The sequence below is a fragment of the Ceratotherium simum genome, chromosome 18 (assembly GCF_057802395.1).
Source record: "Ceratotherium simum simum isolate JZ-2026a chromosome 18, ASM5780239v1, whole genome shotgun sequence".
NCBI lineage: Eukaryota > Metazoa > Chordata > Mammalia > Perissodactyla > Rhinocerotidae > Ceratotherium > Ceratotherium simum.
This window is the reverse complement of record NC_141917.1, coordinates 43,338,993-43,357,019: the sequence shown is the minus strand read 5'-3', so window position 1 is coordinate 43,357,019 and position 18,027 is coordinate 43,338,993. Positions and strand designations below refer to the sequence as shown.

The 18,027-nt window shown below is 45.3% G+C and overlaps 1 long non-coding RNA gene across 4 annotated transcripts in view; it reads left to right on the top strand.

The window, feature by feature from the left end:
• The window catches only part of LOC147914628 (uncharacterized), a 160,161-nt gene that overhangs the window by 16,509 nt on the left and 125,625 nt on the right, over window positions 1–18,027 (top strand). For 2 of the 4 annotated variants that reach the window (XR_015555111.1, XR_015555110.1), the window contains exon 2: window positions 4,221–4,370. The exons of the other annotated variants lie outside the window; for them this stretch is intronic. This is a non-coding gene — a long non-coding RNA (uncharacterized LOC147914628). The remainder of the gene's footprint in view (window positions 1–4,220; window positions 4,371–18,027) is intronic. 4 annotated transcript variants of the gene reach the window in all.

The window sequence follows — 18,027 nt, the reverse complement described above, 5'->3', positions numbered from 1 at the left end:
AACCAGCGAACCCCGGGCCGCCGCAGCGGAGCGCGCGCACCTAACCGCTTGCGCCACCGGGCCGGCCCCAACTATGAAATCCTTTGTATACATAAAAGGTATAAGTTATTGTCAGTGGTATAGTTCTCATGTTGAGTGGTAGTGCTGTGGGTATTTAGTATAAAATAAATACATTAATTAATTAATAGAGAGGACCATGCATGGATTAATGATGAGAATGTGTCATGAACCAAATATTATAATTAATCCAATTGTGTGTGCCTGAGTTAAAAAAATGAAGTCCTTTTGGGGACCTCTGAGTCCAGACACTAAAAACAATAATCACCAACATTTATCAAGTATGACTACATGCCAGGCACTATGCTAAGTGTTTTACAAACCATGTTTCATTTAGTCCTTTTAACAACCTTATGAGGTAAGTAGTAATATTTTCTTTCCCATTGTGCAGTTGAGGAAACTGGGTCCCAGAGGGGCTAAGTAACTTGCCCAAAGTCCCATGGCAGACTGTGGAGCTAGATTCAGGTCTGCCTGACAACCAACCATGCCACCACTTCCCAGACATAAATGTCTGCATATTTAGTAGAGTGTGCTCCAAACCAGGGAAGAGACAGTATGTTGGAGTAGAAAGAGCACAGGCTTTGCAGTCAGTCAGAGCTTGCTTCAGAGTTGGCTCTACCATTTTATTAGCTGTATGATTTGGGGCGAGTTCCTTAATCTTAACTTCTTGAGCCCATCTATAAAATGCAGGACAATAATACTTAGCTTTCAGGGCTATTGTGGTACGAGGTAATGACTTTGAAGCTGCTGGCACATTAGAGGTCCTCAAAAATCATACATATTATTGTTTTAATTGCTATTCACCACAAAATGTTTTGAGAGCACAGAAAAGGAGACAGGCCAGGCTTGGATCTCAAATTCCAGTAATCTAGAACTTTTCTGTTTTGGGGATCAAGCTCCAATGATCTACAACTTGTCTCTACTAGGGATTATTCTGCTGTCATTGTTGAGCAACACTGTGCAGCTGAGTCACAGGTAAACGTCAGAGAAATGCTTAAGACCTCAAACTTCTCTGTGACTTGGACTTCCAAATACACCATTCTTCTACCCTCCAGAAAACATACAATCCTTCCCAGGACCTCAGCACCCCTGGACAATATATAATGGTATTTGGCAAAATGTCACTTTTGGCAGTAGAGTGTTTGGGTTCTGGCTGTTTTGGGCATGATGGTGCTGTTGAGTCACTCTGCAAGGGATCAAAGGAGAGAAGCCCAAGAAGTATCCTCCATCATGTTCTCAGCTGACAGCTGAAGGAGTAATAGCAAGAGTGGGCAGTTTAAGCCCGCCATTTTTCCATAGACCCACACAACCCTCTCTTCCCTGTTGTTGTCCATTTGCATCTCCTTTCTGAGATGGTGGCAGGGCCATGGACACATACAACCTGAGTTGTGACTTGGAGGTGCAGTTGCTGCTTCTACCTGTGTCCCCAAACTTCCAGATGCATATCCAAGTTTCTTGTTTGGAGCAGGGAGGCCAGAAGAGTCAGGAAAGCAGGACCTGGGTGAAAAGAACAAGAAGGCCCCACTGCACACCTCCATTTCCACTCTTCTCCATCTACAGTCCTTCAGTATTAGAATTAGGGTGTGGAATCCCAGGCACCTAGTCAGCTGGCAGCTTCCTGAAACCCAAAGTTCTCACCTCTCCTCCTGCTCCTTCTCCACCTCTCCTCTTCCTCCCCCATTTAAAAGTGGTTCATAGAACCTCTTCCAGATCTAAGGAACTAATTGTGAAATACCTTTGTGATTACAGTTTATACATTTAATTAGAAGCTGGGAATTAAGCTCCCAAACACCACAAAATGAAAGCTTGAGATTCTCACAGCAAAACCTCAGCTTTCCATGAATGTGGGCTGACTCATCCATCTGTCTTCCACTTCCCCCACTCCCCTTCTCCCCAGCCCTTGTCTTTCATGCTGAAGTCATCCACTTTCTTCACCTGGATTTGGAAAACTGCTGAGGTCTGGTTCGGCCTCATTCCAAAGTTGTCCATCAAAAGCAAGGACATGGAAAATAACTGCCTGTTGCGGGGAAAACAGGAGAAGGGCACACCCGTTGAGTTTGGGAGCCTCACAAAGACTGTTAATAACTCATTTCTGCTAATGAGAACAGACTAAAAATGCACAATTAAATATGAAGCAGAAAGAATATCTTACTCTAGTGATTTGATTTTAAACATTGTATTAGATGATTGGGTGATATTGAAATATGTGACTTATTTCCTTCTATGAGTTGAGATAAAATGGTTCTAATTTTCTTGCTGTTTTCTGGCATTAGAGCCCTGTGAAAGAATGTTTCTTCTCTTGCTTTTGGTGGGAATTGGATGTTTGTCGACATAGCATATGTTTAAAATATTTTGGCTTTGGAAAACTACAGTGATAGCCTTTTCCCTCTAGGCAAAACTGAATCTCATCTTCCTCTAGTTCTTACAGCATGTGGCTCTAATGGAGCACTTCTCATAGTCTTCTTTATTCTGTAGTGACTTTTATTTCTGTTTGTTTCCTACATCAGATCTAAAGATCTGTGTGGGGAAGAACTATGTCTTCTGCATCTTTGTATTTGCCTTAGTCTAGTCTAGTACATGACATATGATAGGGATTCAATACATGTTACAGTGAATTGAATTTTGAAAGATCACCGGGAAAGGGAGGACTCTGAGTGATAGCAGATGCCCCAGGGTTCAACTGTAGACAGTTGCTGTACAAAACGGACAACCTCCTGCCTCTCTCTCCCTAAGGGCATTCTCTGGCCATGGATGTGAGCTCAGGAGCACAAGAGGTTAGTCTGCAAGTGCCAGGGAGTTATTGCTGGAGGAGTAGCCCTTGGCCAAGGAGGGCCAGGCCTGGCTGTGTAAATAACCCAGCTTCCTTGCCCTCATTCTGAGGAATGTTCTACACGGTCTCTTAGAGGGTTCCTACAGTAGGAACCCTAGTCGCCCACAGCTTCTTAACACACTCTTTGCTGGCTTTCCTCCCTTCCCTGATTCACATTCCTTTACTGTGCATTCCTGGGATCAACAGCCAAATAAACTACTTCACCCAAATCCTTGTCTTAGAGAAGTGCCACAGGGGAACCCAAACAAAGACCCTCAAAAATTAAAAAGTGTTAGAGATGATGACTAGGCCAACGGTGAGGAGGATCAATAAATAGAGCCTATCTGTCATCTCTGCTCTTCAAATAAAGGAGCTGGAGAGGTGTGTAAGAAACAAACAGGATTCTGTGCATGAGCCTGAGGCTCTGCTGGGCTTTTGAATGGGGGAGAGTGGAATTTTGCTTATGGCCAGGAAATGGAGCTGATGCCTTGTAGAGAGGCTCAAAGTAGAGAAGTAAAAGTGCAAGCTTAGATCAGTTGATGAAAGAACTCACTGAGGACCAGAACCAGCCTATGTTTCAGACAGACCCAAAGACCAGATGTCATGGAAGAAAGGTTTTCCAGACCCACAGCCACAGAAATCTTCAGGAGAGAGATAAGGAAGAGTTATTGAGCCCTGGCACAGGTACATCTAAAGCCTGGGTTCGTCGGGGGTGATTGGGCCATATCTTGGGCAGGATCCAAGAGTGGGGGGCAGAGGCTTAGAGAGGAGCTGGGGCACCACTGCCAACACAGCCAGTTAGGAACATAGTCTTAGGCTTGGGTGTCAAGCCCCAATGATCTAGAACTTGTCTGGTCTTAGCTGCTTTATATTCATTTCTTAGTAAAAGTGTATGTGTGTGTGTGTTACTTGTCTCAACTGAAACACAGTGCAAAACACTAGGTGAAACTAGTCTTCTTCTACATGTCTGTCAACACAAAGAAAGTCTTAGCACCTCCTTAGTCTTAGTGATTGGGTGTGGCAGTCTCCCAGAGCCCGGGGTCCTGTGATACAGACAGGGGAGAAGGCCAGCAGGCAGATGGAAGGGTCTGCTGTGTGCATATATGTCCCTTTCTGAATGGGTTTTGTTTGGTTATGAGATCTCTTTCTGGGATCAATTTTAAGGTATTCTGTGTTAGGCGCTGTAACAGAAGCACTGTTTTAAAAACACAGATTTGAAAAATAATGGCAAATCCTTCCCTGGGTTTGCCAACTTGGTAACTGGTGAAGAGATTTCTTTTGAAAATGAAGCCAGGTCCCTCACAAGACAAAAGTAAAAGAAAACAAAACATTATCCACTGATTTTTGCCTGCAGGAGTAGGTGGAAGGTATTGGAAGATCTCAGCTCTAATTCACCAGCTCTGGGACCTTGGGCAAATTGCTTCACCTTCTGCCTGTTTCCTCACCATAAAACAAGGAGGCTGCCAAGCCATCTTGAATAGCTCCTGGAATTCTGTGATCCAAGGTGAGATGGTTGGGTCTGGAGAGGCTGGATTCAGGGGCTGGCCAGGAGGGGGGCCTGCTTATGTGGTTATGTTCTACAAAGCAGAGCTTTGATTCAGCACATTTGGTTGACTTGGCATCCATGGAGATGAGGATGTGAGAACTTTTCTGAAAATCCTTTTGACTGAAACTATTTGGAGTCTGACTTAAGTTCCATTTATATTCTTCCTTTCCCTTCTTCTAAGCAGTTTCTTTTCTTGTATCCCTGAAACAACCACCTTTGTTCAAGTCTAAACGAATTTCTTTGGTTTCAAGATAATTTTAACTTTTTAAAGTGATTTACCAACACCCTGTCCTGTGGAGGTGGTGGAGGAGAAAAGTAAAAGTTGTCCTGAGGAAGAGAGTGAGGGGCCTGTGTGGGCCGGGTGTTTTGCCTGACCCACTCCCGTGCCGCAGCTTTCTGCGCTTTGGGAGTTCTGCTCAGATGCTGTCATAAATTTTAGTGCTAAGATGGCGGGGCAGAGAGCAAGAGGTTCACGGTTGATCCTCTGACATCTGTAACTGGGCTTCTCCGTTGGCCATAGGAGGGTGGGCAGATGTATGATACGGAATGCTCGGTCTATTATTCTGAGCTCAGTCCCCTAAGTAGAGGTATATGTTTCACAGTTACATGCAGGGAATTTCATTCTAGGCCAGCTTCCTACAGCCCCCAACCAGGTTCTTGTACCATTTCTGCAGGTCAGCTCTCCAACCTTCCTGCTGGTTAATATCAGTATTGGCCTAAATTAACAAACATGATCTTTTTTTAAGCCGCCCCCCTCCCTTTTATGGCCTCTAAGGATGTTTGTTGTTGTTGTGTTTGTGGTGTATTGAGAAGGACGGTACATTCATTTTACAGATTCGGAAAATGTAGGTGAAAGAATTTAAGCTATTTATCCAAATGTCAGAAGTGGAACCATGTTAACTACAGCTCCACTGGTCATCTTCTTCAAAAATCAATGCCCCACAGGCTGATGTGCTTTTCAGGCCTTTATGCCAAGTCCTACACAATCTGGACCCTGACACTGAATCCTTTTTCTACTCAAACTTTATACCTTTGAAGTTGGCTTCCAATTATCCAAGAATTCATGGGTCCATAGTTTCCTCAAACGCTTTCTACAGGCTACCTAACGTGATTTTATGGTCTAGGTGAAACTTAAGCAATGATCAAAGCTCCTGGCAAGAAGTCTTGTGGTGGTGGTGAGGGAGGAAGGGGAGGAACCGCTTATGGTTGGTCTATGGTAAATAATTTCAAATCTACTATCACCACTGACATATTTGCATGGTTACATAAGAAGACAAGTTGGTTAATTGTGACCATTAAGATGTATGGTTCTGAGCCCAGTTTTCCCACCAGCAACAGAGAGCATAGCCCCTTTGGTGCCCTTTTCTCTAATCTGACTGTGAAGCCAAATAACAATTCCATTTTTTCAACATTTTTTGAGCACCTACTGTGCTCTTGGCACTAGGGCCACACAAATATTTATAATACACCCCTGCCTTTGAAAAAAGGCAGACTTGCTTTTCTCATCTGCTGATTTTTGGGGGATTCTAGGCCCTAAAAAAATGGGAGTTGCTGGGAAGGGCTATTGTTTATGTAGCAGGTGGCATTGTTTTTAGGAATCTAATAGCTCTTTCACTGTGACCCATAATTATAATAAAGCTCACATTTGCATAATGCTTAGACACTTATAAAGAGATTTTGCGTGTTTAATTGCATTTGGTCTTCACAACAATCCTGTGAGGTAGGTTTCCAAGGATATCCTTATCCTCAATTTATGGAGGAAGAAACTGAGGCACTGAGAGCCTGTCTTGGTTACCTCAGGTTCCTCCTTGCCCCCAGGGGCTCCCCAGCCCCTAGCACAATGTCTGGTACACATCAGGCAATAATGCAGGTTTATTGATTGAAATTAAAGCCTTTCAATGAGAGAGAAGAAAGAGATGACCACCTTCATACCTTCTCACCTTCACATTACCAGACTTTAAAGATTCTGATAACTTGTTCTACTTTATTGCCCACCGCCCTGCACTGAATTGCCCATAAATATTTATTTGTGTGGAACACTTCATTTCCCAGCAGTCTAGCACGTTCCTGGGTAGATAGTAGCCTGAAAGACGACACTAATGAATTTGCAGAACTCTTCATTCACATTATAGCTTAGCTTATCTTCAGTCCTATGACAACTTTGAGGAGTCCCTTAGAGAATTTGGACTTTGTGATTATTCCGGAGAGCAGCCAAGTAGACAATTTTAACAACCTCCCTGTGAATGTCATAAAGGCAGGGAGTGGGGTAGGGGTGGTTAGGACTGTCTTTTCACAACTACCACTACAAAGGTGAAGTTCAGGGCTCCAGAAAATGCTCCTCTTGTTCCCATCTTCTGGAATTATCATCCTCAGCAAAGGAGAATTTATTTTAGGCTAAAATAAGCACTTATTTCAGTCTGAAACCTCAGTTGCTCAACTTCAAGAAATCTGGATAACCTCAAGCAGGTGACATTTAATGATTTTCCCTTTTGTATAAGATGAATTTTAATTTTTCTCTAAGGTCAACAGGCAAGATGTGAAATCCTTTAGTGGGTGCTCACTGACCTGAGCTATCCAACCTGTATTCAGCAAGTACGAAATCTATTTCAGATGCGTCTCTGTTCCCATTCTGCCCCGTCAGCAGGGAAGAAAGGGGACAGTTATTTGGTGATAATTACTCTGATGGCAGTAATCTCTGGCAGCTGCTGGGGAAGAGACGTAATTGCCTCCTACCACCCCCTAACCTTTTAGAATAGAGCTCTGAAAGTTTGATAAGAGGGGCTGAAGATGTGTGAACAACCTCGAAATAACTTTCTATCCACTTCCGGCACCCAGGCTTTAATTAAACACAATTCATACCTCTTCAGAAGCTTGAAATGATGCATGTTAAAGAGCTGTATCAAGGGGAAGGGCATACAAATTGTGGATGTTACTATATGTTGTTCAGTTCCTCTTAGATCTAAGTCCGGAGCCTTTCAGGGCTGCTGCCATAGGAGCCTGCTTTTTCTTCCTATGGGTATAGGGAGGAATTGGAGAAGAACTGAATTTTCATTGGGAAATTTTGGGAGAGGATTTTGAAATGAAAGATAGGTGAGTACACATGGAAGATGAAATTTGGATAGGTACCATGACTGGCAATCTTATGCCTTAAAGTCCTTTTCCCCATGTAAATGAACTCCTCAAAAAGTTAGAAACCACCTTTGCCCTTTCTAAAAGGGAATTTTTAGTCTTTTTCCAGTGTTTTGTAAAGCTGAGCTATCTTTCTTACTGTAGGATTTGGAAGCAGAAAGATGCTAATTCTATTGTAATTTTTCTTACTGTTCTCAGAGAGGCAGGGCAAAATGGGGCAAAGAAGCACGGTTGGAGGCAGCTGTTGGTGACAGATTGAGCTGGTCTGCTTTCACATTATAAATAAATATGCCTATTTTAATATGTTGCACATACACTTTGGGTGCATTTAAAAAATCTGATAGGGGCCGGCCCCGTGGCTTAGCGGTTAAGTGTGCCAGCGCTCCGCTACTGGCAGCCTGGGTTCGGATCCCAGGCACACACCGACGCACCGGTTCTCCGGCCATGCTGAGGCCGCGTCCCACATACAGCAACTAGAAGGATGTGCAACTATGACATACAACTATCTACTGGGGCTGTGGGGAAAAAAAGGAGGAGGATGGGCAATAGATGTTAGCTCAGAGCCGGTCTTCCTCAGCAAAAAAAGGAGGATTAGCACGGATGTTAGCTCAGGGCTGATCTTCCTCACCAAAAAAAAAAAAAAAAAATCTGATAAATTTTAAGAAAATCAAAGGGCCTTAAGAACACATTTGAATTTATTCAATAAAAGCCAGAGACTGGCTTTTGTTGTTAACCCCTCTCTACTTTTCCCCATTGCTACCTCAAGCCTGAACCTCCACACATCATACTAGTCACACTTCCTATAGAAGTTGTAAAATACCCCTCCCCCTTCCCTCCTCTTCCTTCATCTCATGCTTCCATTTCACTGATGTTGTACAATCTGTTATCATTGCACTTTCCAGCACATCCGTGTTATGATATGGCTCCTGGTTGAAGGTTAATGAGTGTGGCCATAAAGAACAAGGACAAGAACAAGACAAGCTTACTTCCCAGGCCTTGGGAGCTCTAGAACACAATTATAGGCTTCTTGTAGAGGCCATGTGGATCCATGGGTACACTGGCGTGTCAATTGATTGTTCCTGCCTCAAGAGTCCACTACTGAGTTGGAAGCATTAATTTTTCTGAGTAGGAGTATTGTCAAGGGGGGGTCTCTGAACAAAGCTGCCATTCCCCTGCCCTGGCGAGTAATGCCACAAAAAAGCACTATCCCTTTATAATTGTTTCATGGTTGTGACAGAATGAGTCTGCCTCCGCCTCATTACCCCCAGAGGGAACCTGTGCAATAATCCCTTAAGTTTCTGGTGTTCTAAAATAGCCTTCTCAGAGTGTAATGTGTGCCTGGATCCCCTGCAGATTGGTAAAATGCAGATTCTGATTCTCTAGCTCTGGGGTGGGTGGGGCCTGAGACTCTGCATTTCCAACAAGGTCTCAGTGATGACAGTCTTTCTGGTCCATGGGCTACACTTTGAGTAGCTCTATGAGATGCAGCTATGGGTGGGTCCTCTGTCTGGGACCTACATTAAATCCTTTGGTGGCCCATCCTCCGCCCTGGGTGTAGAAATTGGGCCTCCTTCAAGTACTTTAGGAAACTGAGAATTGTTGATGAATTTTGAGAATCATTTTGTTGACTGTTTTAAATACAGTTATTTATAGAGCATATTTCAGAAAAAGGTCTTGTATATTTTTGCTAGTTAATGCATTTAAGCATATGGCTTGCTGTTAATAACACCACTCATCTTCACCTTGTTAGTATTGCTAATGTGCGTGCTCTCAGTCCACAGAACAAGTTATCTTATCTGAGAAACATATCTGGGATGATTAACAATTATATTCCTTTGGTACTGACAATGAGCCCACAAGTGGATCTGGAGCAAGCATCAGTCAGTGGCCTGTGGTCTTTTTTGGCTTCAATCCACATGTCACTTGGAGTCTGGTATCCAGTGGTCATATCTCTGTCTCTTCCCTCTAAGGGATGGGTGACTTACAAATAATTTTCCTTCTCCACCCCAAAATGATTCCAATTTCCAATGTGTGTGTGTATATGTATGTTGGGGGTGGGGTTCCCACACCACCAAGCAATTCTTGGACACCAGCAGGTGTCCTACAATTCAATTCAATTCTAACACTATTTACTTGGAGATAGCATCAGTCCCAGAGGTTAAGGGCTCAGTCCCACAAGATTGCGCCCCCCACCCCGCCATCCCTTCAGACACCAGTTACAAGCTTTGACCTGTTATAGATTGGAGGTTCCAGTGACCCTGCTTGGGTTTGGTTAATTTGCTAGAGCAGCTCAGAAAACTCAGAGAAACAAGCAGGTGGAAGAGATGCATGGGGCAAGGTATGGGGAAGGGCACGGAGCTTCCATGTACTCTGAGCACTCTACTCTCTCCAGATCTTCACCTGTTCACCCACCAGGAAGCTCTCTGAACAACATCCTTTTGGGTTTTATGGAGGGTTCATTACATAGGCATGATTGATTAAATCATTGGCCACTGATGATGGAACTCAATCTCCAGCCCCTCTCCCCTCTCTGGAGGTCAGGGGGGTGAGACAAAGTTTCAAGCCTCTAATCACAAGGTTCATTTTCCTAGCAATCAGCCTCATCCTTAGGTGAGGTCTAAAAGTCACCTAATTAACGTAACAAAAGACATCTTTATAGCTCTCAACACTTAGGAAATTCCAAGGGTTTTAGGAGCTTTGTGCCAGGAACAATGGAAGAAGACCAAATATATATTTCTTCACAATATCACACGCCTCACAGATTGAATCTGTATCCATGTGTGAGAGAAACAACTTCTGCCAGCTTCAAGTTTAAATAGAAGAAAGCAGGTTCATTATTTACCTTATTTTGTGCAGTTAACACCATGGTTTAAGAGGAAAACATGGTGAATTTTCCTTTTCCTTCCTTCTTTCTCAGAAGCAAAAGGGCTAGACCCAAGAGGGTGGGTCTCTAGGGGAAGGACTTCCCCAACCCTTCCTCTCCCATTTCCTCCCAAGGTCCCTTCCATTGCCTTGTTCCCCAAGCCTTTAGCAGGTCAGGAGAGGCCCCGCTGGGCTGCTGGGGAGTTGGAGAAAGACATTGCTAAATCTCCAGGCAGCCTCTGGAGCTTGTGGTCTGTGGTGAGTGGGAGGGTAGAGGCGAGGTGGTTGGGGAGTGAGGGAGGATCCAGGCTGTCATTTCCACAGCTTGCTAGGAGGGTGGTCTCCTCAGGCTGGAGGCCTGCCAGCAGGGAGATCCTGAGCTGACACTCCGTGAGTGGGCTTGGAAAGAGGGTGTGTAAGGGTCTAATGTGGTTGGAGCTCTTGACACAAGCAAGCCACTGCTGGTGTCCCTCACAATTGCCCGATGGAGTCCTCATAGCTCCATTTTACAGAGAGGAATCCACAGCTAAGGGGATGGTTGGTGCCACTGAACTGGTAAGTAGCAGAGCCGGTATTTGAATCTCACTGCAAATCCCTTGAAATGGGGAAATGCAAAGCAGGGCATTATGGGAACTTGTAAGACCTGCTGTAAACCAAGGCAGGTGAATGGGATGGCAGGCAGGCTGACGTCCAGATGCCAAAATTGGTTTTGTTTACAGTGTGGGGGAAGAGGGGAGAATCCCCCTCTGCCCTTTCCCTTAAGGTTCTTCTGGCTGGCCAAATAATTAACAAGACAGGTTAGCAGGAGAAAATAATACCAAGTTTAATAACATGTATACATGGGAGAAACCAGGGACACTGCATTTCTCAACACAATAGCAGAAATTCTCGTCTTAAATACCATGTTCAGCTAAAGACAAAGGAGGATGTTGGGGGGGGGTGTCTGTTACAGGAGATTACCACTAAAGCACAGTAAACAAGAGTAAGGTTATTATGCAGATTTAAGGCCTCACTTTCCACATTGATAAGTTTCTAGAAATGAGGTCATCCCCCCTCTTCCCAATACAGAGAGGGAGATACCCTTACAAATGGAGATTTCCCTTATAAATGTAAAAATGGAAATGTAAATGTTTGTCTGGCAGCTCCTCGCAGGGCCATCCAGAGAGCAGGGCCATCCAGAGAATGTGGCCAGAGAGACAGAACTTCCGACAAGATGGGCCTGTTGGTGCCTTTTCTATTGTAACATCTATTTTACATTATATTACAGCCATCAGATAGAAGATCTGTTCCAGGAAGGAGTTACTATGTCAAATTCTTTAGGCGGGTAGTGGGGGAGGTCAAATGTCTGTCAGAGAAAACAATCAAGGTAAAGACATATATTTCAGGGTGGCCAAACCTTGATCTCCCACAACAGTTGCATTTTTTCAAAATCCACCATGTCTTAACACACATCTTGGTCATTGAGAGACTCTAGTTTTTGTAGAAAACTAAGTGCCTTTTTAGAATTCCTTTTCTACTCTGCAGAATTGGATTTCTAAATGCTGCCTTGTCTGCAGCTAGTTTCAGTTGTACCTCGTGGGTGTGCAAGGAGACAGTGGTGTGAATGGCACATCCCTCGGTGTTGGGAGCCAGGGGCTCCCACAGGATGTTTTAAAGAAGATCATAGAAATCAGCTCAGCTCCTCTGTGGCCAAACCACAAATTGCTAAGGTTTCCTTAAAGTCCCGAAATCCCAAAGGGTGTGGGCCCTCCCTGTGAAAGAATGCTGAGCTCTGTAAAATCCTAAAGGGAGGAACCAAATCCCTTGGGGGTATAGACACATTTATCTACTTAAGGAAATTTGGATGTGAGTTGAATTCCTTAAATGTTCATTACGTGGAATTGGAGTTTGTAGGTGTGGAAGTTATCTGTGCCAGTGTGGGTCACACTTCACTGTGCTTAGGAATCACCTCGGAATCTTGTTAAAATGCACCTGCTGGTTTCTGGGGTCTGGGGTGGGGCCTGAGAGCCTCCATTTCCCAAGCTCCCAGGTGATGCTGATACTGCTGGTCCGTGGACCACACTTTGAGTGGCAAGGATCTAGTGTTCTGCCTCCGCTCATCGTCCTTGTTCCCCTTCTCTAAGCCCAGTCAAGATTCACTTACTTGGGGATAATTTTATTTAGGGAGGCAGGACAGACAAGAAGAAGGGAGCATGAGGAATCTTCTGAGTAGATCTTGAAGAATCTCTATTGCAGCATATTTTAGTTGTGAAAGGTGTCAGGACAACAATAAAAATGTGGCAGTGGTTTGTAGTCAAATAAGCCTCAGAAGTGTTGGGTTGAAAAGTTGAACAGGTTTCTTTACTACATGATTTCTCAGAGCCTTTAATTGACTAATGTGTATTGTGATTCTCATAGGGGAACTTTTCTCGAATTCATTTGACCAAAGAATACTTTTTTGAGGACTGTCTTAAGAGCATAATATTCACTGAGACTGACTGTTTCAGACACTGACACAGGTGGCCACATGAGAGAAGGAACTCTTCCCTAAAATACTATGTAAATGTGAATTTACTCTCATTCTCCATAGCATAAGAGTAACTCTAAAATAAATTGAACGTTAGAAATAAAAATGAGTTAAGCTCTGGGATGGATGGACTGGGTTCCATGCATGTAGAATGCTGGCCAAACGACTTTGGAGGAAGAGAACTGATAAATGGGTGAGAAAGGTATTAAGAAAATGGAAATATTGGAGATTAACAGGGATATGGGGCAGGAAGGAGTCACCTAGAAAATGCTTGTGTGTGGGGAGCAGTTAGTTAGGGGACTCAGTCTTGAGGCTAGCAAGTGTGGGGTGTGGAGAAACCCATGGAGAAGGAGCTGGGCAAGTTCAGGCACTTGTCATTCATTTGGATGCCCTGTGACTGAACCCCTTTCTTTTTTGGGGGGAATTCCCAACCTGATGAGGCAGAGCCTTCTCTCACAGAGAAGCCAAACATGGAAGACCCATGTTTTCTCAGCCTACTTTGCAGCTAAGTCTCGGGCATGTTGGCCTGGGCTCCATCAATCAGAAGTGCTTTCCTAGACTTGGACTCAGAGCAAAAACAGGCACTTGGTGGACCCCACTCTGGTGAAGGTGGGACAGCAGTGACACTACGTTTAGTTTCTAGAGGCAACATGGACTGTGGTTCCATAGCCAGCATCCAGTGTCCTGTGCCAGCTGTGCACACAGTACCAGTCACAGGGTCTGTGCCCAGTAGTGATGGCAGCAACGCCTCAGTGAACCAGCCCTGTGGCCTGATTTGGGGCATTGTTCTTGGCAGAAAGCCTGTCAGCCTGGTTCCTATTTGCTTTTCTTAACTTCCTTTTCTGCTTAAATGAACAAGAGTTGGTTTCTGTTGCTTGCAGCTTAGAATTCTGACAGACACAGAGGATGAATGGAACCTCTTTACTCACCTTCAGATAGCCCCAGAGAGCATTTTCAATTTTGAATTCTAGAGTGGACTTTGGGGTTTAGAAGGAAGGTCTGTGTGGCCTGTAGGTCAAGGTCAAAGGCACCCTGGGAGCCATGGTGAGCCAATTCAGGCGACAAGGGAAGTGAAAAAATTAATATTACTGAGTGAGCACTCACAAAGTGTCAGCTAGGAGCTCTTATCTATATTTTTCTCATAATAATCTTATGAAATAGATATTGTTATCCTCATTTTGCAGAAAGGGAAGCTGAGACATAGGAAGCATAATTAATGTCCAAATAGTAAGTGTTGGAGGTAGCATTCCAGGCAAGGTCTGTCTGAGTCCAAGTATTGCGACATCAGGCTGCCTCTCAGCAGTCTGGTCCACAGTTATTTGCAGAGCACCTGCCATGCATCAGATATGAGGATTCTCCCGGGTGATCCTGCCTTCGTGGAGATTAAGATGTGGTGGCGGAGATACACGCTGACATATACCTACAAACCAGGAAGGTGAGCTAACATGAGAATATCTAACAGGGAACCCTGACCTAGGTGTCGATGTGTGGAGGGAAATGACTCCCTGAAGGATTCCCTTTGAGCCGGGGTTCGAGGGCTGAGTAGGAGGGAACTGGGTTGAATGGAGAAAGGGAGAAGGGCTTTCCTGGTGGGGGGAAGGAAGTACAAAGCAGACACATCCCATGCTTGGTTAGTACCCTGAGATTTCCCCCAGTGTAGCAAACTCATTTTATGGATTAAATCGTCATCTCATCTATTAAAAACAGATACAAGAGAGCAACAAAAGAAAAGGGGTCAGAGTTTCAAAGTCATAGTAGAGGATGGAAGAACAACCTTGTTCTTGGGGTAAATGGTCCTGGAACCACCTTTCTGTACAAGGCCTGTCTTGTTCTAGCTTGGGAATGAGCACCCACCTGATTTCCGAATGGAGAATACGAAACAGGGCTGAACACAGCACCCCCAGAAGAGTGCCAAGCTTTTTGTTGGCTGCTGCAGGCAGGCAGGCACTGGACAGTGAGGGAAGAGAGGGTGGCGTGTGGTACAGGGGAGCCTGTCACCCATTTCCTCATGGGCTTAGGACAGATAGAGTCAGACGAACCGGGCTGCGCGGTTCTATTTCTTTGGACGCTGTCCTTTTTCTCTCCTGGTTTCCTTCAAGAAGCTGCTTGTCAAGGGACATGGAACAGAGTGATATTGGAAATATTATTCATATTTTTATTTATATCAAAATTTTTGGGGGTAAAATTCTAAATATAAGTTCCAAATGGATGTTTTTAAAAGCCAAACTTCTCAGTCTCTGTCTATTACAATCCTATGTGGTGGTTAAGGCCCAGCTTCAAAGTCACCCCTCCAGGAAGATTTCCTTGATTCTGCCAAACAGAAGTGATATCTCACCCCTTGGACCTCCCAGTCCCCTGCAGGGCACCATTCTCAGGGCACAGACCATATCTGCTTTGTATGGTAATTATTTGGATCCATGTCTTATCTTCCCAGCCTGTTGCCAGTTTGATGAGTAGAGGAGCTATGTATCTTATAGCACTGTAATGACCAAAGTGTTTTGTGCATAGGAGATGCTATGTGAAAAAATTTGCAAGCAGAATGGAAACTGAAAGTCAATTTTCAGTGCGAGTTCTCTTTTATTTTGTCCATCTGAGTGTCTATTAAAGTACAGAACACATTATAGAGAGAGCTAAAAAAAAAGAATTGAAAAGATAGGGCTTGGTATGTATGCCTTAGTTTTCAGTATAGAGTAATCGAGGAACAGAGCCCCTTATTTAAGCCTTTCAATAAGCCACTGGAGTATAATGTGGAATAGGAAATCTGGATTCAAGTTCTGGTCCTGCTACTTGCTTGCTGTGTGATCTCAGGCAAGTCATTTAACCTCTCTGAACTTTAATTTTCTCATTTGTAATGTGTGGGAAATGCTAAAGAACTAAAGAAATAGCATAAAGGTGCCCTCCTCCCTCGAGGATAATTCCGGTGGTGGATCCTAACAGAATGGAGGGAAGGACCCTGGCATCCTGTCTCCTCTTGTTGCGGCCAGGGAGAGGAAACAGGAGCCAGCCAAGTGCCTTGTACACTACGGTTTTGAGTCTGGGGCTGTATACTTTGCTTCAGAGCATGTGTGTCTCTGGCTCGTGATGTGCATTTGTGACTTAACGGGCAGCACACCTTGTCTGTTTTCCAGTCACTTTCACAGCAATCAGTTGGTGTCATAAATTACTGTAAATCACTTGTGCTCTCAAAGTGGGACCTTCCTCACGTGGGATGAGGACACTAATCCCCCTCAAAAAGGGGGGGGGACCCCTTTTGGACCCAGAGCCCCAGCGCCTCCCAGGAGATGGGATTTGTTAATAAGGGCAATAGCCAGACCCACATGTGTTGTGGGACAAACTCTGGGGTCAGCAGCCATGGCCACATCTTGGGAAATGGCCCACTTTACTTGGATTTGGAGTAAAGTAGCTTGTGCAGCAGTTCCAAGGAGGAGCCTCTGAGATGTTGTCCCCCAGATGGACATTCTGCTCCATGCTTGGATCCAGGTTTCCCACCCTCTCCCTGGGGTGCTGGGGATCAGAGAAGCCCAGGCGTGCCAGGAAGAGCTCAGTGATCCAGCTTTGAGAACAGTTTCAGCTCAGTATGAGGATTGGGTAAGTTCTTCGTTTCAGAGCAGATACTTCTAGGTGGGTGAGAGACAAGCAAAGCGACGAAGATGCAGAATCTGTCTTCTATTGGTCAGGATCAGCCTGGGCTGTGGTGTTAAGGGGCTTTCACAGTCACTGTTGTTTCTGTTGCTCTGGCAACCAGAGGAGAAATACACTACGCCCAGTGCAGGTGCACTCGGGTTGAGTGGGCCCGTTTCCTCCCAACAGCCCTGGACAGCCTAGAGACGGCGACCTCGGGGCTCCTGCCAGGACGGCTAGCTGAAAGTTTTGGGGTGTGGAGACCAAAATGTGGGAACTCTGAATTCAGGGGGCGTTGACTACAGGGGCTCTGGGCAGTGCCCAGTGGTGCCCTCCCTGTTGGAAAGCTGGGCCTGGGGCTTGGAAGGGTCACCAGGATCTCCTGCCTGTCCCTGCTCAGCTTTCCTGCCTCTGGTCCCAGCAGTTGCATCCTGGATCCCGTGGAGGAAGCTTGGTGCCGGATCAGACCCAGGACCTGCAGTTCCACTCTGCAGCTCTGATGAGAAGCTGCAGCCACCACGGATGGTGTCGGGGCTCCCTCACTCTGGTGCCCACTCTTGCTGAGCTCGTGGAGCCTCCCGGAGCCACTCTGCTATGCACACCCCCAGGGGCTGTCCCTCCATAAGGGGCTCAGGGTGACAGGCTCTGGGATCTGGCAGACACAGGTTCAGATCTCTATCCCTTTCCTTATCCATGAAGTGGAAATAATCAAACCCCCCATAAAGACTTGTGAGGAGGAAGTTTCTGTGAGAGTACCCAAGGCCATGCCTGGCGCGTAGTCGGTGCTCAATAAATGGGGACTTTGCCCCTTGTCTAAGGGCCAGAATTCAAAAGCCCCCATTTCTGATGCATTTATACCTCTCTGAACTCACTGCTAGGTCCACTCCTTTACCAGAAGTTTCAGGACCCAGGGCATCCAGCCAACTCAATCCATCAGCAAATCCTGCAGCTCTCTCTTCTCAATATATGTAGAAAAGTTCTCTCCTGCCACCTCCGCTGTTGCCACCTTGTCCCAGCACCATCACCTCCTGCCTGAATTCTTGCAGTTGTGTCTGAACTGGGCTCCCTTCTTCTGTCCCTGACTGCTCAATCTCTTCCCACTCAGCAGCCAAAGCAATCTTTCTACACCGTGAGTCAGATGGCACCTCTCCTTTGTTCAGAACTTGCCAGAGTCTGACAATCTCATTCTGAGCCTACCCCATCAGGGCCCCCTCCTCTAGGACCTTGCTTCCTGCTCCTCCCTCCTTGTTCCTTCTACTCCTGCCACGTTAGCCTTCTTTTTGCTCCCTGAATGTACCAAGCATGCTCCCACCCCAGGACATTTGCACTTGCTTTCCCCTCCGTGTACTACATTCTTCCCTCAGATATCTTTATGGCTCATACCTTACTTCCTTCAGCCCTCTGCTCACCTGTCACCTCCTCAGTGAGGGCCTCCATGACCACTTGTCTAAAATATCATTCCCAATCTCCATCACTTTCTATCTCCCTGCTTACCTT